This window comes from Mastigoproctus giganteus, chromosome 4 (assembly GCF_048544385.1).
Source record: "Mastigoproctus giganteus isolate SK-2022 chromosome 4, ASM4854438v1, whole genome shotgun sequence".
NCBI classification, from domain to species: Eukaryota; Metazoa; Arthropoda; class Arachnida; order Uropygi; family Thelyphonidae; genus Mastigoproctus; species Mastigoproctus giganteus.
Window position 1 is genome coordinate 176,710,535 of NC_143578.1, and position 23,872 is coordinate 176,734,406.

The 23,872-nt window shown below is 37.8% G+C and overlaps 1 protein-coding gene across 1 annotated transcript in view; it reads left to right on the forward strand.

The window, feature by feature from the left end:
- The window catches only part of LOC150087216 (R3H domain-containing protein 4-like), a 92,341-nt gene that overhangs the window by 12,526 nt on the left and 55,943 nt on the right, over window positions 1-23,872 (forward strand). The window lies entirely within an intron of this gene.

Sequence of the window (23,872 nt, forward strand, 5' to 3'; positions counted from 1 at the left end):
CTAATAGTGGTAATCAATGGACATTGCTCCACGAAAAGCAGTGTCCATTGATTACCACTCTCTTCTCCCACTCAACCATACCTTTATTCATAGCAGCAATTTGCCTACAATGCCACACTACTCCAATTTGTGCAGATGTCTTCCATGTGCAACAGTATCAAAAGCCTTTCTATGATCCAAATATATGATCAAAATTATTCTTTGCATATAGTTCCTTTGTGACCACACTATAGTGTCCAATGAAATTGGTCAGACAAGACTTCCTCCTAACAAACCCATGCTGTGTCCGAGCTATAACTGAAAACTTGTCTAGATGATCCTGCAATGGTTCTTTAACCAGTGCCTCCATTAATTTCCCTGGAAAAGAGGATAAACTAACAGGTCTGTAATTACCCCCCCCCCGACCTCCGTTGTGGATTGGGGTCTCATTTACAGTTCATGGGTACCTCTCAAGTCCATGGAAGCTCTCATAATTATGGCTAAGGGTTTGCTTACTTCCTTTGCTGCTTCCTTTAATATAATTGGATAGATTCCATCCACCCCAAGTGCCTTTCTTATGTTTATCTTCAATAATTTATCCTCCACTTTGCTGTCAGTTATTATAAAATCATCTAGCTCACTGCCAGAGTTTAATTCACCTCTGGCATTCCCCTCCCTGAATAACTCCATGTGTGAATGTAGATGCAAAATACCATTTAGTTTGTTAGCTACCTGAGCAGGATCATCAACAGTTTAGGCGCCTCTGTGGGCAGGAGCAGCAGTGCGTAGCACACGCTTCTTGATTAGACCGGGGTTCGGGCACATGACCAACAAATACAGAGGATGCAGAAAGTTCAGGAAATGACCACCGCATATCCCCGGAGCAATGTGGCCTTAGTTGCTAATGCTCCTAAAAACCAAATAACATGACATCAACAGTTTAACCATCGATAAAGTGGACCAATCTCATTCATCCCCTTCCTTCTAGAGTTTGCATAAGTAAAGAACTCTTTGCTGTTTTTATTTGCATCTTTTGCCAAAGAGTTTTTTATGAAAACCCCAAACACGAGAGGTATTAGAACCTATAGTACTTAGTACCGTGCTTGTGTTGGAGGTTGAGAAGACAAAAGAAGATATTTGTTGACGCTAAATTTGAACTTCTGTAGACTTTAATTTTCAGGAAATACGTATGAAGGAAGGTTGTTCCAGAAAACTGCAGTTGAATGAATAAACAGGGAAGATGAAAAGTTGGTTCTGTGAGTTTGAAGTTGGACAGTAAATGGATGTTGGCTGGTGGCAGCAAGTGTTCGGACAGTTTTGAAAGAGAGAGCAGGAATTATAAAGCCAATTCGGAAGAACAGTGCCCATGGAAGTATCTATAGAAAAGGCATGCAACAGAAACAGAACGGGTATGAGACAGCAAGTGGAGAGACTGTTAGAGAGGAGTCATTAATTAACCTAACTGCCCTCTACTGAATGTAATCTAGAAGCCTGAGAGAGGTTTTGGGGGCACCGCCCCAGATGTGTGAAAAATATTCCATGGAAGGGAGATTTGCGATTTGTACTGGAACAGCTATTTAGAAGAAGAGTAACACCGAGAGCAAAAGAGAAAACCAAGTTTTTTTAGATGCAGAGGAAGCAATATTCAAATTTCCAAGCAGAAGAACACCTTTGTGTTCTTCCTTCTGCTTGGAAATAAGAAAGTGAAAAAAGGCTGCAAAGAAAGTGAAAAAAGGCAGCAGAGAACAGAAGTAAGTTCAGGAGCACAGGTTTTGAGAACAAGTGGAGGAATACAATCAGGATCTGGAGCTTTCTTAGCATCCAGATTCATCAAAACCCTTCTGACATCCTTTTGACAGAATACCACAAGAGGCATTGAATGGAGTGTGTTGGGAATAGTGGGAGGTGTTTTATCACGATCATTAATACACGAGTTGGAAGAAAAATAGGATGCTAGCAGGTCAGCTTTATCCTTGGCCAAAGTGACAACAGAACCATCTGGTTTTGACAGAGGTGGGAGTAGTTATGGGCAAAAGTTGCAGCCAATAGCATTGGCAAGAGGCCAGAATGCTCGGCTACCATTAGGGCAAGAAGCAAGTTTTCTACTCTTAGCCTGTTCAAAATCTAGTTGGGACTGATTAATAACTACTTTACAATTGTTGCGAGCTTTGGTGTAGGCAGAAAATGAAACTGAAGAATTGGAAACAAGCCAATTATGATATGCAACGTTCTTTTCTTGAACAGCCTAAAGTGGAGTGTGAGATAAAGGATTCCATTCCTACAAGAATAATTTTACTGTCAAGATCTGAGCAAACGTTGTGGAGTTGGGAAGTTTTGAAACAGTAATCTGACCAAGGAAAAGAAAAAATCTCGCACATCATCCCATTTTGCATTCTTGTAATGCCAAACAATATGAGGTTGGGAATAGCCATGAGATAACATTGGAGAAGACACAATCACCAAGTTGTGATCTGAGGTGCCTAAGGGATCTCTCACTTCGACCGTGTACTTAGACAGTTTGTTTGCGAGAAAATGATCAGACGTGTTGGCTGTATGGTTAGGAATGTCCGGTATTCTTGTAAGTAAATGAACATCTGTGCAAGGTTATTAGTAATTGCAAAAGCCTCAGCATCTCAACCAGCTGGGTTACCATGACTAGAAAACGGAAGCCAGCTTGAGTTGTGAACATTAAAATCACCAACGAAAATTACCTCACTGTTAGGAAAGTTGGACTGGAGAACATCAAGTTTCAAAGAGAGGAAGTCAGAGAGCTCCAAGTGATTAGTGGAGTTGGGAGAACGGTAGAGACAACAGATGAATTTGATAGAATGAGGTAGAGAGATTTGAAGCCAGAAAAGATCGAAAAGAGGAGATTCCAAATTACCAAGTCTCTAACAGTGAATATCGGAACGGACATATGCTAAGTACCACCTTTGAGGCGAAAGGAATCGTACAGCAAATAGTTTGGGCAACTGAGATGAGCAGTAGTTGAATCAACCGATAACTGAGATTCTTTCAGAAAAAGTACATAGGGGTTTGGCAGGCTGCAAGTGGAAATTTGAGATTAGAATTGAGACCATGTATATTTGTGAAATGAACTAGGAAGTGTTTGGGAGGTTTAGATCTTTTCACAGATAAGCTTACTCTATTACTTTGACAAGATGCTAAGAAAAACAGCAAGGATTTCTTTACTTATATAAACTCTAAAAGGAAGGGGATGAATCTGATTGGTCCACTTGACATCAATGGTTCGACTGTTGATGATCCTGCTCAGATAGCCAAACAAACTGAATGAGTATTTTGCATCTACATTCACACATGAGGAATTATTAAGGTATGAAAATGGCAGAAGGTTATCAAATTGCAGCAGGATACTTAATGATTTTGTAATAACTGAGAGCAAAGTGGAGGAGAAATTGTTGAAATTAAACATAAGAAAAGCACCTGGGATGGATGGGATCTATCCAGTTATATTAAAGGAGGCGGCAAAGCAACTAAGCAAACCCTTAGCCATAATTATGAGAGCATCCTTGGACTGGAGATGTGCAAATGTATCCTTAATTCACAAGGGGGATCGAAGGGTGACACGAGTAATTACAGACCAATTAGTTTAACTTCTGTTCCCTTCCATCCAATTATCGTCCCATTGCAATTACTTCTACTCTTTCTAAAGTAATGGAGAAATCAATTACCCGCCAACTTTTAAACTACCTAGAAACCTTCCGTCTGATCAACGATCGCCAGTATGGATTCTGTTAGTGTCGATCCACTGGTGATATTCTGGCTTATGTTACCCATTTATGGCCAAATTCAATGGAAAATTTCATTTAAACACAAGCAATTGCTCTTGACATCTCAAAAACTTTTGATCGTGTTTGTCATAAAGGTCTTATAAACAAGCATCCATCTTATGGTTTGCCAACTGTTCTTAGTATTTGGTTATCCAGTTTTCTCTCTGATCGCTCACTGAGGGTGATGGTAGATGGCTCTCTGTCTTCTAACTTCTCCACTAATGCCGGTGTCCCCCAAGGTTCAGTTCTTTCCCCCACTCTTTTCCTCTTGTATATTAATGACCTTCTTCCATTGACTGGAAATCCTATCCATAGTTTTGCCGATGATAGCACATTGCATTCCACTTTCCATTTTGAGAAAACTTGTCCTGCTCAATCAGCTTCAATTTCTCGAAAATCTGCTACCAATTCCTTAAATGCCAATCTTCATGTAATTCTCCAGTGGGGCAAAGACAACTTAGTTGATTTCAACCCTTCTAAAACTCAGTCTTTTCTTATAACTCGCAAAAAGGATTCTTCTGCTCCTATGCTTATCTTTAGTGACACTCCGATTTCTAAGCAAAATGATATCTCTCTTTTGGGGATTACCCTGACTTCTAATCTCTCTTGGCACAAGCACATTAGAAATATTGCTTCCTCAAAAACTTGGTTTTCTCTTTCGCTCTCAGCGTTACTTTTCTTCCAAACAGCTGCTCACTCTGTATAAATCACAAATCCGCCCTGACATGGAATATTGTTCCCACATCTGGGGTGTTGCCCCCAAAACCTCTCTCAGGCTTCTTGATTCCATTCAGAAGAAGGCAGTTAGGTTAATTAATGATTCATCTCTAACAGAGTCTCTCCACTTGCTTTCTCATAGACGTACTGTTTCTGCTGCATGCCTCTTCTGCAGATACTTCCATGGGCACTGTTCTTCTGAATTGGCTTCTATAATTCCCGCTCTCTCTTTCAAAACAGTCCGAACACGTGCCGCTACCAGCCATCATCCATTTTCTGTCCAACTTCAAACCCACAGAACCAACTTTTCATCTTCCTCATTTATTCATTCAACTGCCGTTTTCTGGAACAACCTTCCTTCATACGTATTTCCTGAAAATTACAATCTACAGAAGTTCAAGTCCATTGTCAACAAATATCTTGTTTCGTCTTCTCAACCTCCAACCCAAGCACGGTACTAAATACTATAGGTTCTAATTCCTCTCATGTTTGGGGTTCACATAAAAAATAAATAAAATAATGGAGTCACTGGTTAAAGATGCACTGCAGGATCATCTAGACAAGACTGCAGCAATAATTCAGACACAGCATGGGTTTGTTAAGGGAAAGTCTTGTCTGACAAATTTGATAGGATATTATGATTTGGTTACAAAGGAACTGGATGCAAAAAATAATTTTGATATCATATATTTGGATTTCAGGAAAGCTTTTGACACTGTTGCGCATGAAAGACTATTGTACAAATTGGAGCAGAATAGTATTAAGGGTAAGTTGCTACAATGGATAAAAGGATGGTTAAGTGGGAGAAGACAGAGAGTGGTAATCAATGGGTTCTGCTCTTCGTGGACTAATGTTATTAGTGGAGTCCCACAGGGTTCGGTGTTGGGTCCACTGTTGTTTTGTATATATATCAATGATATTGATGAAGGTATATCAGGCTTAATGTCGAAGTTTGCAGATGATACAAAGGTTGGCAGGGTTGTTAATGACAGTAATGGCAGTGTGCTACTGCAACAGGATCTAGATAATTTGGGCAGATGGGCTAAGAAGTGGCAACTGAAGTTTAACCTTCACAAATGCAAAGTACTGCATATGGGTAGAAGTAACCCCAGAGAAACGTACCAGGTGTGTGGTACTACACTTAAGGTGGTAGAAAATGAAAAAGACCTGGGAGTTATTGTGCAGTCAGATATGAAGTTTTCTGAGCAATGCAGACAGGCTGCCAGGGCAGGTCATGTGTTTTGTCAATGATATATAGGAATTTTGCTAGCTGGGAAAAGGAGGTGATTGGCCCTCTGTATAAGGCAATGGTCTGGCCACGCCTTGAGTACTGTGTACAGGTCTGGAGGCCTCATTTTAGGAAGGATGTAGATTTACTTGAGCGTGTACAGAGAAGGGCAACAAGATTGGTGAGGGGAATGAAGGGATCCTCTTACCAAGAGAGGCTTAAGTTCTGCAAATTGCAGTGGCTGGAGACTAGGCACCTGCACGGTGATCTGATTGAGGTCTATAAGGCCTTGAATGGGTTGAGCACCCTGAATTCTAATGGGATCCTTCCACTTGTTCAGATTACGAACCTAAGGGGGCATAAATTCAAATTAAGAAAGGATAGATGTAGAATAGATGTGCAGAAATTTACCTTTAGCCAGCGGGTGGTTCATTACTGGAACAAACTTCCATCTGTCGTTGTGGAAGTTGATAGGTTGAATAAATTTAAGGAGGAACTGGACAGGCATTTGGAGGGAATAGTGTTTTTTTTTTTTTTTTTTTTTTTTGCTAATGCTGCATAAGCTCATACACTTGCTTTCTTGCATCACATGCCACTACTACTACTAATTGAAGTAACAGATTTCTCGTAATCTGCCTTTGCCGGCCTAACCTCCTTTGTGACTTGGTTACAGACAGCTTATATCTATCATTGGCTTCGTGTCACCTGTTAATTTCTATATATCCCATGCATTTTTCTTTTCTGCCACATGTCTAATTAGTTCATCTGATATCCATTAGGCCTAAATCTTGAACAATATTTCTTAGTTGGTATGAAAAGCCTAGTAGCTTCCAAGATTAATTCTTTGAATGCTTCCCGTTTTGAATTTTTTGTTTAAATACTGTCTCAGACCACCATAGTCACCTTTGCAAAAGCAAAAACCCTTCCCTTTATCCCTGATGGTAAGTTGCCTCTTTGAGTAAATCCCACTTCAGCACACTGTGATCACTGCCACCTAGTGGTTCCTTTATCTGCAGATTCTTAATTCATGAAGAATCACTATTGAGAATCAGATGAAGAGTATTACTACCTCTAGTTGCCTCCTGAAAATGCTGCTGTAGAAAACAATCATCCATTAAATCCACAAAACCCGTGCTAGTGTGTGAGTGGTAAAAAAAAAAAAAAGTAAACTACAGCCATTATCAACCCACTGCAGGATGGAAGGAAGCCTCCTCAACAATTCATGTTGAGGGAAATGGACCATAATCTGCCACGCTGATCCAGTGCAGGTTGGCAGATTGACCGTATTTAGCAGTCAGGGGTTTGAACCCCGTCTACTCAAGTAATGTCAAGTAATGACCACTCAGCTACGTGACCAACCCACAAATTCCAATCAATATTTTGGAAATTAAAATTCCCCCCCCCCCACCTCCATTATAAGACATTGATTTACTTTATTTCTCTGTACAGTTGTTGGTATGACACATTCCCACTCTCAATTTTGCTTTCCCAGTGCTTATGTCACACCAAACTGACTCGACAGCACTGTCCGGCCATGTTGACTGACTGGCTGTACTTCCTTGGATGTTATGTGTTTCTTAACCAATAACATAACCCCTCCTCCCTTCCTATCCTGTCTATCCTTCCTGTACACATTACTCTCCAAATTCCAGTTCTGCATTCCTTATATCTGTGTCACACCACATCTTTGTTATCCCAACAATATCTGCCTTTGAACTTTTGACCAACACCTCAAATTCATCAAATTTATTTACCAATCTCCTAGCATTGGTGTACACACAAGTATACATGCACTTGTTTCTATTCTTGCTACCCTAACACAGCCCATGTATTGTTTCACAATGACTCCCAGCAGTCTCTGGAATCCCCTGCACCTTGTTTTTCAGGCTGCTCATTTCAATAGAAACAGCGCAAGAATCACTTTCATCTCTGCCAGCAGCTACTGTTAATCTATTAGTCTGTGTATCCAACCCCAAGCTAGCAGTTTTCTGACCCACCTAACTCTGCCTTGATAGCATCAGCAAATATTTTGCACCCTTTCTATTTAAGTGTATCCCATCCCTGTAGAAGCAGTCTCTCTTGTTGGCAAGCACAGACCAGGCTGAGATTGCTACATTCCGGGTATTCCTGTTTTGCTAAACATCAAAATTCATATAAAGATAACGACGAAAACTTTTCTTTTAGTGTGAGGTCCAATGTGAGATGAATAAATTGTTCTTCTTCAACAGTAGATAAATTTGATGGGAACTTTGTACTGAAGGGATCACTAATCCATATGTACTTGTCAAAATTTTCAGTCAAGTATTTCTCTTAGTGTAGTAGATATCTAATAATAAAAAATAAATCATTCTTAATAGATTTTTAATATTTGCCATGGAAATCTTACATAAACTATTACATCGTCTGCGACGCACCTAGTAAATTATGGCATCTCCCCAGGGCATCGCAATGAACAGTTCAAGAACCATTGCTGTAGTGAAATAGCAAAAAAATACGGAACTGTCAAATCTAAAGCAGCTTGCTCTCAGTGCTAGCATTCAAAGGTGATGCCACAGGGTAAAATGTTGAGTATCTTCTGAACAACCTGCAAGCTTGTAGCATTCCTTTTAAAATACTGTATTGCACTTAGTATTGTTAATGTGCCTGTTCTGATAGGCCTAAAAATTGGAGTAGCAAAGATAAAAGAGGAAGTGGAGTGCTTACTGGTAATAGGCTCTCCTTGTAATCACATTAATTTCTGTGCTGTAAAGAGGACTGCACAAGTTTGAAGGATATATAGTGGAAATTTATTACTATCTAGAAAGAAGTACTAAAAGTAAAAATTGATTTCAACTGATTCATGCCACTAAAGTAAAAAATTAGAAGCATGTATGCACATGCAGGCTGCCTTTTTAGTTAAATGTATAACTAGACTGGCAGAACAGTGGCAACCTTTTACAAGTTGGAAGATGATATTAGAAGCAGCAAGAAAAACCACATGAGCACTTTTCAGAGACTCGTATCCAAATCCGGTTCATGATCCAGAAAAAAAAATTTGAAAGAGAAGACTAATTAATGAACTCTCCAAGAAAAAGGGCGCCTCCGTAGCCAGGTGGGAAGGAGCAGCAGTGCGTAGCACATGCTTCTTGATTAGACCGGGGTTCGAGCCCGTCACCACCAAATACGGAGGATGCGGAAAGGTCAGGGAATGACCACCGCATATCCCGGAGCAATATGGCCTTAGTTGCTAATGCTCCTAAAATCCAAATAAGAAACAAAAAAAAAACATCCAAGAAAAAGAACTTCTGAATAATAAGCTTCTAGTAAAAGGAATCATGAACAGGCCAAGTAAGGTGATTATTCTACACGTTACTCTCTCTTGTGCAGAAAGTCTGCTCACATACCTCTCTGCTGTTTGAATAAAGCAAATTGCTTGTTTCTTTTAACCCATTGCCAGTAATGTGATGGATTGTTTTTCCACTATGCACAGGGTCAAAGTGATCCTATGTGCACTCATTGAAAAATCAGCAAAAAATAATTCAGAATTGTTTATTTTTTTGATGCTGCCTCTTATGATCAGTCTTTTCTGAACTCATGATGAAAACGTTTTTTTATATTAAATACATTTTTAATTAATTTTTGAAATTAAAACTCCCTATAGACCTGTTGGCAGTTGAAATGCAAATTTAAAAACTTGTATGCTTCAATGAATGCATGCAGTTGGACACCAGCCTGTCAATAACAGGAGTACCATGGAATGTGAAGCAGATGCATCAACTGTTTGATGCCAGACAGTGCTTCCGTGTGAAAAGGCTAGAGAGCATTAATGATTGGAGGAAAGCATGTCAATAAATCCAGCTCACTATTGATAATTGTATATAACAGAAGGCATTCAACATATGCATGTAATTAGGTTGAACTTTAAGTCCCAAATTTTTCCTAATTGTGCAGTAAACAACAGATTTCTGGAATTTTAATTATGCGGGCAGAGAAGATGAAGAGAACAAATTGCTGAAATGTTGTCTGGGGAGTGTCGTCAACCCCATGCAACAAGCTCAGGGTTAAATGTTATGTCAATATTTGAAAATCCAAACATAGACCTTCAGTACAATGTACCTCACATTTTATATACTTAGGTCATTACCACTAGATGTGTTAAAAGGTGTTATATGGAAATTTATTGTACCAACAGTTTTTTAAATCTTTCACTTTCATTTTGGAAATTGATTACCACAGCAGAGTAAACCAGATGAATAATTCTGATTTAGTAAGCATTTCTACTGCTAAGGTTGTGCAAATTCTAAAAAAAAAGAGAAGATTCTGTTCACTTGTTCAGTGAGGAAGTATTTTATTGCTATATGTGACTACAGGGTGCACATTCCTACTGAAATATTATATTCTTATAAATGCCAAGGTAGCACAAATTTCCTCAAATGTCAGCACATCAATTTCAAATATGACATGTTTCGTAGAGAAGTTTTCGGTAATTCTCAGTATCATGGACAGTAAAGAAATAGATGAAGATGTTTTGCAGCATCAGTTTCAGTGTGAGAACCTATGGAACTCAGTTTTGAAAGAAGAAAAACTTGATGCACAATGATCCTTGCTTGAGGTACTGAAATTAAATAGTTCCTCAACCAGGTTAATCAGACTGGCATTTTAACAATTCCTGTATATATATGTTGCACATGAGAGAATATTCAGCCAGGTGAGAAAAACAAAAAATTGAATTCAGACTGGAAAATCAAGCTTTGGAAATGCTCTTGACAGCCAATTCTAGACAACAGTGCCATTGTTACGAATAAAGCTTTGATTCAACATATGAAGACTGAAGAGGCCAAAGTCTGCAACAGTATCTTTCTTGAAGCAGGGTCAAGATCAGATGATATCTAAATAAAACAAACATAAAATACATATGAAAATGCAAAATCAATCCTCTGTTTGTATTTTCATATAAAATGTGTGTTGCCACTGAAATTTAATTTCTGGTGTAGTATGGACTTCAGTAAAATTTGCATGTTTTTTTGCAAAAAACTTTAACCCCAGGGGCTCACATCTGGTGAGTATGGGCTTGGCAAACCCAGGGTCCTGAACTGGATATCATCATTCTTCTCTTTCTTGGTGATTCCTTTCTACTTTTGACTCTCTCTCTCTCTCTCTCTCTCTCTCTCTTAGAATAACTTGGAAATTTATTTTGGCTGGTGCAACATAAGCCTCAGGCTTCCTTGCACCACATGGCTAATAATAATAACTTCCTTTTTTGAAAAATTCTGTTTTTTTTTTTTTTTTTTGTCTGTCTGTTTTGGTCCAAAGATCTGTTTACACCATCTGTGCGAGTAGCACAGTGGCAGTGCCACCGTCCTCCCCACACAGGGTGGAAAAGGCCCTGATTCGAATCCTGTCGATGATGCGTGGAACTTTAATGGGCTTTTTTCACTCCGTGGCTGAATTAGTCGGTCTCAGGCGTAGATAGCAAGGTTTTTCGTCCAACAAAACAGACAAATTGACCATAGAACAGACACAACAGACATAAGACACACAGCACGGCAGATGAATTTAATTATTTGGGTGGCCTAAATATAATAGTTTTTAGTTTATTATTATTTTTTTTTTTTTTAATGTAAACCCCAAACACAAGAGGTATTAGAACCTATAGTACTTGGTACCGTGTTTGGGTTGGAGGTTGAGAAGACGAAAGAAGATATCTGTTGACATTGGAATTGAACTTCTGTAGACTGTAATTTTCAGGAAATACGTATGAAGGAAGGTTGTTCCAGAAAACGGTAGTTGAATGAATAAACGAGGAAGATGAAAAGTTGGTTCTGTGAGTTTGAAGTTGGACAGTAAATGGATAGTGGCTGATGGCAGCACGTGTTTGGACTGTTTTGAAAGAGAGAATGGGAATTATAGAAGCCAGTTCAGAAGAACAGCGCCCATGGAAATATCCGTATAAGAGGCATGCAGCAGAGACAGTACGTCTATGAGACAGCGAGTGAAGAGACTCTGTTAGAGACGAATCATTAATTAACCTAACTGCCCTCTTCTGAACGGAATCAAGAAGCCTGATAGAGGTTTTGGGGGGCACCACCTCAGATATGGGAACAATATTCCATGGTAGGGCGAATTTGCAATTTGTACAGAGTGAACAGCTGTTTGGAAGAAAAGTAATGCCGAGAGCGAAAAAGAAAACCAAGTTTTTTAGAAGCAGAGGAAGCAATATTTGTAATATGCTTGTGCCAAGAGAGATTAGAAGTCAGGGTAATCCCCAAAAGAGATATATCATTTTGCCTAGAAATCGGAATGTCACCAAAGATAAGCATAGGAGCAGAAGAATCCTTTTTGCGAGATATAAGACAAGACTGAGTTTTAGAAGGATTGAAATCAATTAAGTTGTCTTTGCCCCACTGGAGAATTACCTGGAGATCGGCATTTAAGGAATTCTTAGCAGATTTTCGAGAAGTTGAAGCTGATTGAGCAGGGCAAAGTTTCTCAAAATAGAAAGTGGAATGCAATGTGCTGTCATTGGCAAAACTATGGGTAGAATTTCCAGTCAATGGAAGAAGGTCATTAATATACAAGAGGAAAAGAGTGGGGGAAAGAACTGAACCTTGGGGGACACCGGCATTAGTGGAGAAGTTAGAAGACAGAGAGCCATCTACCATCACTCTCAGTGACCGATCAGACAGAAAACTGGATAACCAATTACAAAAAACAGTTGGAAAACCATAAGATGGAAGCTTGTTTAAAAGACCTTTATGCCAAACACGGTTGAAAACCTTTGAGATGTCAAGAGCAACTGCTTGTGTTTAAATGAAATTTTCCATTGAATTTGGCCATAAATGGGTAACATAAGCCAGAATATCACCAGTGGATCGACACTGACAGAAACTATACTGGCAATCGTTGATGAGACAGAAGGTTTCTAGGTAGTTTAAGGCTTGGCGGTTAATTGATTTCTCCATTACTTTAGAAACAGTAGAAGTAATTGCAATGGGACTATAATTGGATGGGAGGGATTTGTCACCCTTTTTAGGAACTGGCTGGATATGAGCAAATTTCCAAGCAGAAGGAAAAACACCTTTGGAATAAGAAAGTGAAAAAAAGGTGACAAAGAACAGGGGTAAGTTCAGGAGCACAGGTTTTGAGAACAAGTGGAGAAATACCATCAGGACCTGGAGCTTTCTTATCAAGATTCGTCAAAATCCTTCTGACATCCTTTTGACAGAAGACCACAAGAGGCATTGAATGGAGCGTTTTGGGAATGGCGGGTGGTATTTTACTAAGATCGTTAATACATGAGTTGGAAGAAAAATGGGATGCTAACAGGTCAGCTTTATCCTTGGCTGAAGTGACAACGGAACCATCTGGTTTGGACAGAGGTGGGAGCATAGATGGGCAAAAGTTGCGGCCAATAGTTTTGGCAAGAGACTAGAATGCTCGGCTACCATTAGGGCAAGAAGAAAGTTTCCTACTCTTAACCTGTTCAAAATCTAGTTTGGATTGATTAATAACTGCATTACAATTGTTGCAAGCTTTGGTGTAGGCAGAAAATGAAACCGAAGAATTAGAAACAAGCCAATTACAATATAAAACGTTCTTTTCTTGAACAGCCTTAGCACATTTTTTGGAAAACCAAAGTTTAGATAAAGGACGAGATTTTAAAGTGGAGTGTGGGATAAAGGATTGCATTCCAGCAAGAATAATTTCACTGACACGATCTGAGCAAACGTTGACATCAAAAGTTTTGAAACAATAATCCGACAGAGGAAAAGAAGAAAAAAAATCTCGCAGGTCATCCCATTTTGCATTCTTGTAATGCCAAATAATACGAGGTTGGGAATAGCCATGAGATAACATTGGAGAAGACACAATCACCAAGTTGTGATCTGAGGTGCCTAAGGGATCTCTCACTTCGACCGTGTACTTAGAAGGGTTGTTTGTGAGAAAAAGATCAAGTGTGTTAGCTCTATGGCTAGGATTGTTCAGTATTCTTGTAGGTAAATGAACAATCTGTGCAAGGTCATTAGTAATTGCAAAAGCCTCAGCATCTCTACCAGCTGGGTCGGTGTGACTAAAAACGGAAGCCAGCTGGAGTTGTGAACATTAAAATCACCAAGGAAAATTACCTCGCTGTTAGGAATGTTGGACTGGAGAAAGTCAAGTAGCAAAGAGAGGAAGTCAAAGAGCTCCAAGTGATTAGTGGAGTTGGGAGAACGGTAGAGACAACAGATGAATTTGACACAGTGAGGTAGAGAGATTTTGAGCCAGAGAAGATTGAAAAGAGGAGATTCCAAATTAACAAGTCTCTGACAGGAAATATCGGAACAGACATATGCACAAGTACCACCTTTGGGGCGAAAGGAATCATACATTGAATAATTTGGGCAACTGAGATGAGCAGTAGTTGAATCAACCAATAACTGAGATTCTGTCAGAAAAAGTACATGGGGTTTGGCAGACTGCAAGTGGAAATGGACATCATTGAGATTAGAATTGAGACCATGTATATTTGTGAAATGAATTAGGAAGTGTTTGGGAGGTTTAGATCTTTTCGCAGATAAGCTTACTCTATTAGTTTCACAATTCGTGGTGTATTCAATAGTAAGAAAAATTGGAAGGGACATGTTGTATGAAGTAATGAAATTTTTGGATATGGCGTACACATGGTAAGAATATACCCTGAACCTTGACATAACATGGCCTCGACAATGCCCCCCCCTCTGCATACACTCTACTTGGACTCCCTCCAGTCACTATCTGGCAGAGTAGAGGTAGCAAGATTATACACTAGCTGATCCGGAAGCCTCCTAGAGAGTTACCAATATATTCGGTCTGTGTACTAATTAGCGACCGGCCTGCAAACACCGTTTTAGAGCTGTGCCCTCGAAATGTAAGGAAGATTGTATCTCAATCATACTGCATGATGGAAGAGATGGGGAAGGGTTTACCGGAACTTAACTCTGGAGACATGGGTTCCACCACTTCAAGCCCCCAATAAGCAAAGTGGTGGTATTGCACTGGTTGATGAGGGTCATCTACCACCTAGTGCTTTTTGGTAACATAGAGATGCGGCATTCCTCCATGTGGTGTGGGTGCCACACCTCGACCCCTGCTTACGTTGGTTCACACCTGTGTGGTCACCCACCGTGTGCTTGTGCATGGAGGTTATACCCAGGATTACTAACAGTCCCACCATCGCGAAGGTCCAAGCAGAGGATTTGGCTGTCACAGACCGTCTGGACTTCGCCGAAATTGGGTCCACTTGACTTGTCACCCGTATATCAGTTTCATCAGCATTTTAGATTCCCAGGTAGCAAGTACAGCTTATCTGGCATATTTGAGAGCATGTCTGTGACAACCTCAAGGACCGCATATCTGCTTACACTTAATCTACAGCATTTTGAAAGTCATATATTTATAACTATGCATGAATTAAGTCTGTATAAGTGTGTTAATGGTTTATGTGCATCATATGTGAGTTGAAAACCAGGTGTAGCCTAATCCATTCACCTGATATTAGCTAACTTCAGCCCCAATTGAAGAGAGGCCTTTCAGAATTCCTCCAGTCTCAAAGTACAAATCATTACTTTTTCAATTGAGTAACAAGTGTTAAATCTACAGTACTGTCACAACGGAATTGTTCACTGTATTTTATTTATCGATTCTGAAATTTTCAGTAAAAGAATGTTACGTAGTCAAGTGAGGTAGTAGTAACCCCAGAGTAATGCACCAACTGTGCGATACTACACTCAGGGTAGTAAGAATGAAAAAGACCTAGGGTGTGCCATCAGTTTTCAGAGCACTACAGACAGGCTGCCAGAGCAGCTCATGAGGGTCTTGTGATATGCAGGAACTTTGCTAGCAGGGATAAGGAGGTAATTATCCCCTTGTATAAGGCAATTGTCAGGCCACACCTTGTGTACTGTATACAGGTCTGGAGGCCTCATTTTAGGAAGGATGAAGGGCTGATGGAACAAGTATAGAGAAAGATAATGAGATTAGTGGGTGGAACAAAGGGTTGCTCTTACCAAGAAAGGCTTGAGTTCTGCAAATTTAAACATCTGGAGACTAGGCACATGTGAGGTGATCTGACAGATATATAAGGGCTTGAATGATTTGAGCAAGCTCAGTGCTGATGGGATTCCTGCTCAGATTACTCAACTGATGGGACATAAATTCACATTGAGGTAACAGTTGTAGAATAGATGTATGGAAATTTGCCTTTAGCCAACAGGTGATTGATTGCTGGAACAAACTTACATCTGTCGTTGTGGAAGTTGACAGCTTAAATAAATTCAAGGCAGCACTAGACAAACTTTTGACACATGGGTGAATGGGAAGTGTTTTATTATTTTTTTTTTTTTTTGGCTGATGCTATATAAGCTTGCTTTCTTGCTTCATATGGTGATGCTGCCACTGTGCCACTAGTAATACTAATATATGGTAGTTCAACTCTCCCCCCACCAGATATTTACCACAATTTTTGGTATCTTCCAGCAGCAAAAGTTGGCACTATTGTAGAACTGCTATCACCTTTTAAACATGCAAAAGATTACACTGTTTTACATATTGTACTAATGATGTGAAGAATAGCATTCTGAGGTTCGGTTTCACCTATACTTAACAAGTATCTTGTGAAGTTGAGAAATAGCCATGAGTAGGGCTGAATCTGAAATTGTCCAGAATTTTGCTGCAATATGATGAGAGCTTTGTCAATCATCAGCCCTGGATAGACTCTGACATCTGACCTTGATAGACAGTTGAAGAGTCCTTTCAGAATTCCTCAGGTGTCAAAGTTGAATAGAAATCACTGCCTCTTTAATTGAGTAACAAGTGTTAAATCTGCAATACTGTCACAAAGGAATTGTTCATTGTATTTTATTTATTGATTCTAAACATTTTAGTAAAAATAGTCAAACTTATGCAGATCAGAATGCTATGTAATCAAGTGAAGTAAAGATGATAAGCTGCTCTTATATGGTAAGTTCTACCTTTTTATCCACCCCACTCCAGATATAGACACAATTTTTGATGGCTTCCAGAGGCAAAAGTTGGTAGTATTGTAGAACAGCTATCACCTTTTAAAGGTGAAAAGATTATATTGTTGTACTAATGATGTGAAGCATAACATTCTGAGGGTCAGCTTCACCCATACTTAACAAGTATGATATGAAGTTGAGAAATAGCCATGAGTTAGGGTTGAAAGTGTCCAGAATTTTGCTGCAATATGATGAGGGCTTTCCCTCAGTTATCAGCCCTGGATAGACTACAAGGCCACTACTTTTAAATTTTTCTCTGCAGGCCAGTGCTTGTTAACAGATTGAACTTTTTTTTTACATGAATTGGATATCCTTAAATACACAGTATGCAAGAATACCTGTTGAGGCAGTGTTATGTGAGTCAGAAAATTGCAGCAGCTGCAAACAGAGGTGAAATTGATTTTTGCATTCTTCTATTTTGACATGCAGTAGCCTGAATGGCAAGAGGGGAAACATTACAATGCCTGCTTTGGGGACATATGGAGTAGCAATTACATGGGCAGGTATTACTAAAAATAAAACCAGGTGCACATTTACTTGCTTATACACTAATATTAGGAGTATAGTGCATAAATGAAATGCATTTGGAAGATAGGTAAAAATCATCAAATGCAGACATTATAGTTATAACAGAAATATAAAGTCACTGATATTGGGGATGCAAAATTTGAATATGGTGATTATAATGTTTTCAGAAAAGACAGAAGGGTTCTGTCTTTTCTGAATCAGATTCTTTTAGTTAAAAGAGTACATCCAGTAGACACAGGTTGCCAGTGAAATATTGAGGCAGTCTGGTTTGATATCCTAATGGGGAAAATAAAAGTGACAGTTAGAGTTTGTTGTAGGTCATAGTCATTCATAGAAGCTAACAAGAATTTTATACCAAAGAGAAGAAATTTCTCAAGGTTTAGTATTAGTATTGGCAACATGATTCAAGAAAGCAAAGTTTATACAGCACCAACCAAAAAAAAAAAAAAAAAATTAATTTCCCTATTCCTCTTAATAATTTGCAAAAAATTTATTCAAAAAATCCACTTCCACAATATTAGGTAAAAGTTTATTCCAACAGTTAATTAATTAACTGCTGGAATAAAGAGTTAAATGTGAATATCTGTACATTTGTTTTACAACTAGCCTTTTACACTTTAAATTTTATGCCCCTTGTGTGTTTTATCTTAGAAAGAGTAAAGATGCAATCAGCATTTAATTTATTTAACCCTTTTAATAAAGCCTTATATACTTCAATTAGGTTATAACACAGATGCACAGAGACTAATTTATGGAATCTCTGACTCTTTAGGTCAGAATAAACTTTTGTGCTTCCTCTTTTCTTATTACTCTTCTCTGCATTCTTTATAACAGATCTGTTAAACTATGCAGTATTTGAAATGTGGCTTAACTATTTGACTCTACACTTATCCACAGATATTTTTCATAATCTACTACCTTCAGTTTGTTGCCCTCCAGATGGTATATTATTCTGGGGATTACTGCTATTCAAACAGTACTTTACATTTATCACTAGTAAACTACAATTGACATTTTTTAGCCTTTTATCCATAATAATAATTATCCTTAATGCTAATTTATACAATAATTGTACATGTATCAAAGGTTTTACTGAAATCTACATATGTGATATTAGAATTATTCTTTGCATTCAGTTACTTTCTCGCAACCTCATGGTAACTAATCAGATTTTTGAGCTATGCTCTTCCTTTAACAAATCCATGGTGTTACTACCTTACGTCTCCACCCCTCTCAAGTTGATCTTCCATTAATTCTTTAATTATTGATTCCACTGTTTTTCCTGGTACAGGTTAAACCTGGAGGTCTGTAGTTACCCACTTCACCCTTTAAATCACCCTTGTAAATAGGAGATACATTTGTGCATCTTGAATCTAAGGATGCCCTGTTATGGTAGCTTAAAGGTTTAACTATCTCCTTTATAGCTTCTTTAGTATAATTGGGTAGATTTCATCAGCCCAGGCATTTTGTTCACTTTTAGCTGCAGCAGTTTCTCTTCCATACTTTCTGTTATTATAAAATCATTTAACTCCCCACTCACAATTAGACTTCTGCTAGCCTGATCTATAAAAACTTCATGTGTGAATGTGGATTCATAATATTTATTCACTTTATATCAACAGTCTGTACAGGATCATCAAGAGTTATGCCATTCATATTCAGTTGACCAATGTGATTCATCTTGCCTTCTGTTGTTAACATATACAAAGAATTCCTTGCTATCTTTTTTGCATTCTTAGCCAAAGCCGTCTCATCTATCTTAGCCTGCCTAACTTCCCAAGTAATTTGCACATCTCTTTCTACATATTGTAAGACTTTATCCCCTGACAATTTATAATCATCCCATGCATTTTTCTTCTCTGCCAATGAGCTCATCTGTTTTTCTGCCATCCACTTTGATCTAAATCTTTAACAATATTTAGTTGATATTAAATGCTTCGTGGCTTCTGTGAGTACTTCTGAATATTTACCATTTGTCATTTATATTTTTCAACATCATCAGTTGATTGTACTGAAAAGAGGTTAAAAACTGCCTGAGCCCATTAAATCACCTTTGCAAAAACATTTCCCTTTACCCTTGACAGTATTATTCCTTTGAATAATCCATATCAATATATTATCACTGCTACCTAGTGGTTCCTTTACTTTAAGATTCCTAATACCCGATGAATCACTGCTAATAACCAGATCAAGAATATTGCTTTCTATTGTTACCTCACTAACATATTAGTATAGAAAGCAGTTATCAGCAAATCAACAAATGTTTTGAGTGAACCGCCAATCCACAAGTTACATTTGATATCTGGGAAGTTAAAATCTCTCAAGATTATCATTCTAATTTGCTGGTTCACTCTTTGTCTGTGTAGTTGTTAATTATACTCATCGCAGTCATTTTTGACTATAACAGATGTGAACTTCGACTGGTTTTCCCCATAGTTTTGTCACACTATACTCAGTATTACAATGGCAAGTTGTCTACTTGGTTGGGCTGTTTTAGAATCTGGACTTCTTAACTAAAAGCACCACTCCCCTCCTGCCACGTCTATCATTTCTGTACACATAATTATTATTATCATCACCATATTCAAATCCTGCATCCTCAATATAAAAGCAACCCCATGTTTCTGTTATACTTTTAATGTAAGCTTTTTATGATTTAATCAATACTTGAAAATCACCAAATTTATTTATTATATTCCTAGCTTTAGTGTAAAAACAAATAAACATGTGCCTATTTGTGTTTTTAATAACTCTTACACAGCTTGTGTAATTGCTAGACTCGTGTTTGCCCCAGCTGGCAATGTAATGTTCCCCTTTTGCTTTTGCTAGATTTGCTTGAACGTGTACAGAGAAGGGCAACAAGATTGGTGAGAGGAATGAAAGGATCCTCTTACCAGGAGAGGCTTAAGTTTTGCAAATTGCAGCGGCTGGAGACTAGGGACTTGCGAGGCGATCTGATTGAGGTGTATAAGGCCTTGAATGGATTGAGCACGCTGAATTCTAATGGGATTCTTCCACTTGTTCAGATTACAAACCTAAGGGGGCATAAATTCAAATTGAGGAAAGACAGCTGTAGAATAGATGTGTGCAAATTTGCCTTTAGCCAGCAGATGTTTAATTGCTGGAACAAAGTTCCATCTGTCATAGAAGTTGATAGGTTAAATAAATTTAAGGAGGAACTGCACAAACATTTAGCGGGAATGGTTGTGTGTGTGTTTTTTTTTTTTTTTTGGCTGATGCTGCATAAGCTCATACACTTGCTTTCTTGCATCACATGCCACTATTACTATTTTCAGGCAACCCTACTGCTGCTCTTAAAGTATCAGTGTTTGTATCCTCCCTAATTAGCAGTTTTCCGACCCACCTAAAACTGTGTGAATGGTATCAAGAGATATTCTTGTACCCCTTCTATTTAAATGTATCCCATCTGTTAACAACCCCTGGACATGGAAAGAAAAATTATGCCATGAGCCTTGTACAGTCTCTTCATTTATTGACTCAGTTCTCATTGCAAACTACCCCCTTATCATTTGTGATAAAATTCTGGACACTTTCAAATTCAGCCTTAACTCATGGCTTTTTCTCATTGTCTTCCTAAACTTTTTAAGTATAGCCTCCCCTTATCATTTGTGATAAAATTGTGGACACTTTCAAATTCAGCCTTAACTCATGGCTTTTTCTCATTGTCTTCCTAAACTTTTTAAGTATAGCCTCAGAATGCTTATGCTTAATATAATTAGTACTAACATGAAAAACAATATCACCCTTTTTGCCCTTAAAAGATAATATTTGTTTTACAATACCATGAACTTTTGCCTCTGTCAAATATATGCTGGTCCTGTATCTTTTTTGCATAAAATGTACTTCATTTCCCTGACAATAGAATCACTAAGAATAATCAACTGTGATCCCATCATGCAGCCAGATGCACGAGGGTAGGATCTAACTATAACTTGGGCAGTTAGTTGAGTGCTTGATGGGTCCCCTGATTTAATTCCTTCGAAGGCAGCTACCCTTTAGTCTCCAACAAAATGTTAAACTTCCACTTAATTTTCCCATTCTCTCTGTCCCCAGAACATGCAAAGGCATCATTTGTTGCATTATACGCAACCATAGTCTGGTGTGCATACATAACACAGTGCATGCAATAAGGCCTTGATTAATTGGCCATCAGCAATTTACCCCCTCCCCTCCCCTCCCATCCAAGGCAGTCCTCACTGCTCTGGGTCATATGCTTTGCTGCTCTAATCATAGACATAATCTCAGTTTAAAAAAAAAAAAAAAAACCTTAATTAGTCCTATAGCACTAAACCTGAATAATAAACTAAGAAACGGTAATGATATATGTACTGTTACAGTAGTAATAACTAGACATTGGATTATGTGCATATAAATGCCTATAACATGAGTATTGCTAGCAACCCTGTATATTTTGTTAATTTTATTGTTTTCAGGCATTAAACACAGAAATATAATTGGAATCATTGAAAATGTCACAATATAACAATAACATTAGCATGAGAAAAAATTTTTCCGCATGCAAAAACATAAATGGTCTTTTACTTTAATTCTTATGCCATCAGTGATGTTGGACAAGAGTATGTTCTGTGAATTCAGTTTTATAGCAAAACTGAACATAACAGTTCAGTTTTGCTATAAAAAATTTACAAAATAGACATTCAAAATGCCAAAAATCAGATCTGCTGCTAAACTTATTGAAACGTGGATCACCAATCATGGAAAAGAGTTCACTACAGATGGGAGTACTGTCTTTTGCATTTCTGTGAAAAAGAATGTTCCATGCAGAAAAAAAATTATACATCAGCCAATGTGTGAAAACATTAGACAGTGTTACTAGAAAAAGAAAAGGCATGTAAAAATTGCTAGGGCAGTCTTTAATCAATCCATCTACCTCAAAAGGTACGTGGGTTGATTAAAGTCACTTTTCCATTCTCAAAAGAATGGAAAAGTGACTTTCGTAGGATCTCTGTCTCACATTGGTAAATTCTATTCAGAAGTTAACCAATCTGGTTTTCAAATGATTTTTGAAAAAAAATATTCTATCAATCAGAACATTCCAGCTGTATCTATCTTGTGTAAGAACTATCTCAATACTTATGATGGTATATTCTCAAAATTTAAGATACTGGAGAAAATTGCATCTCAATGTCTGCCAGTGATACAGCAGATGCTTGTGGTCATTATATTGCACACTTGGTATGTGGGAAATTAGACAGAGAGCCTTCTTGTTTTCATTTGCTTGCTTGTAAGGTTATAGAAAGTGTGAGTGTTTCCTTGCAGTATGGCTAGAAGAAAATCAACCCATTGCAAAAAAAAAAGTACATTTTTGTTAGTGATGCTGCTTCATATATGAAAAAGCAGCTTTTTCATTACAAGTTTTCTATACAACCCTTAATCTGCATTACTTGCTTAGCCCATTGCTTACATAGGCTTGCAGAAACAATTCGGGGCAATTTTGACACAAGTTATTTCTTGTGTGAAAGAAGTCTTCATAAAAAACCCTTACATGCATAGCTATTCCTCTTTCACCAGTCCTTGTTTTGATAAGGTGGAGAACATGATTATGTGCAGCATTGTTTTATGCCAAAAGCTTTGATTCCATAAGAAAAAAAAAAAAAAAAATCAAAGCTTGCTTTGCTTTGCTTTGTCAACTAATTCGGTAACCAAAGTTGAAGCATGGGGACTTTCTTTGAGCACTGCAATTGAAGAAGTAGAGAAAGTTCATGAAAAAATTTCAACCATCCCTGGTGACAGGAGAGTAAATAAGAAATAAAGTTGATAATGTTTTAAAAGAGAACTGTGCATTTTATATTATAAAGAAAATAGATGACTTTGGTAATGGAAATGAGTAGAGGCTTGCATTTTTAAGTTTCACAGTCATTCTGTCGATATTCCAAGATCATTCTCTACTTCTAAAATTACTGAACAGTAAACTCCACATTTGCAATGGGATACAATGAAAAAATATTGTTTACTATAACAAAGGTTATACCATATAAAATGATACTTATTCTAAAACTTTTCATTTAGCAGTTACTTTTAAATCCTGAATACAAAGAAATTGTAATTCAATTAATAAACATATAATGAGTGTGTAATAAAGGTACTGTACAAGTATAATAAAGGTAAATAAATGTAAAAACATTATTGTATATTGTAGCATTTTGCCATATTTGCACATTTTACCTATTTCTTTAGTGCATATTATCCAATATCCAGTAATAGCACTGCACTATTGCAGCTACTGTAGCAATATGTATTATGTAATCTTTATAATGTTAAAATTAATATACTGTGTTAATTATTGTATATTCCCACAGAACCTCACAAGAGTTTTATATAGGGATATATAAAATATATGTATATTTATATATAAATATTAAAAAAAAAATATATATATATATATATATATATAGGGAAGCTATGAAGTTATATAGATTCTTCCTCTTGCCCAGATTAGTCACCTGAAGGGACATAAATTCAAATTGAGGAAAGACAGTTGTAGAATAGATGTGTGGAAATTTGCCTTTAGCCAGCGGGTGGTTGATTGTTGGAACAAACTTCCATCTGCCATTGTAGAAGTTGACAGC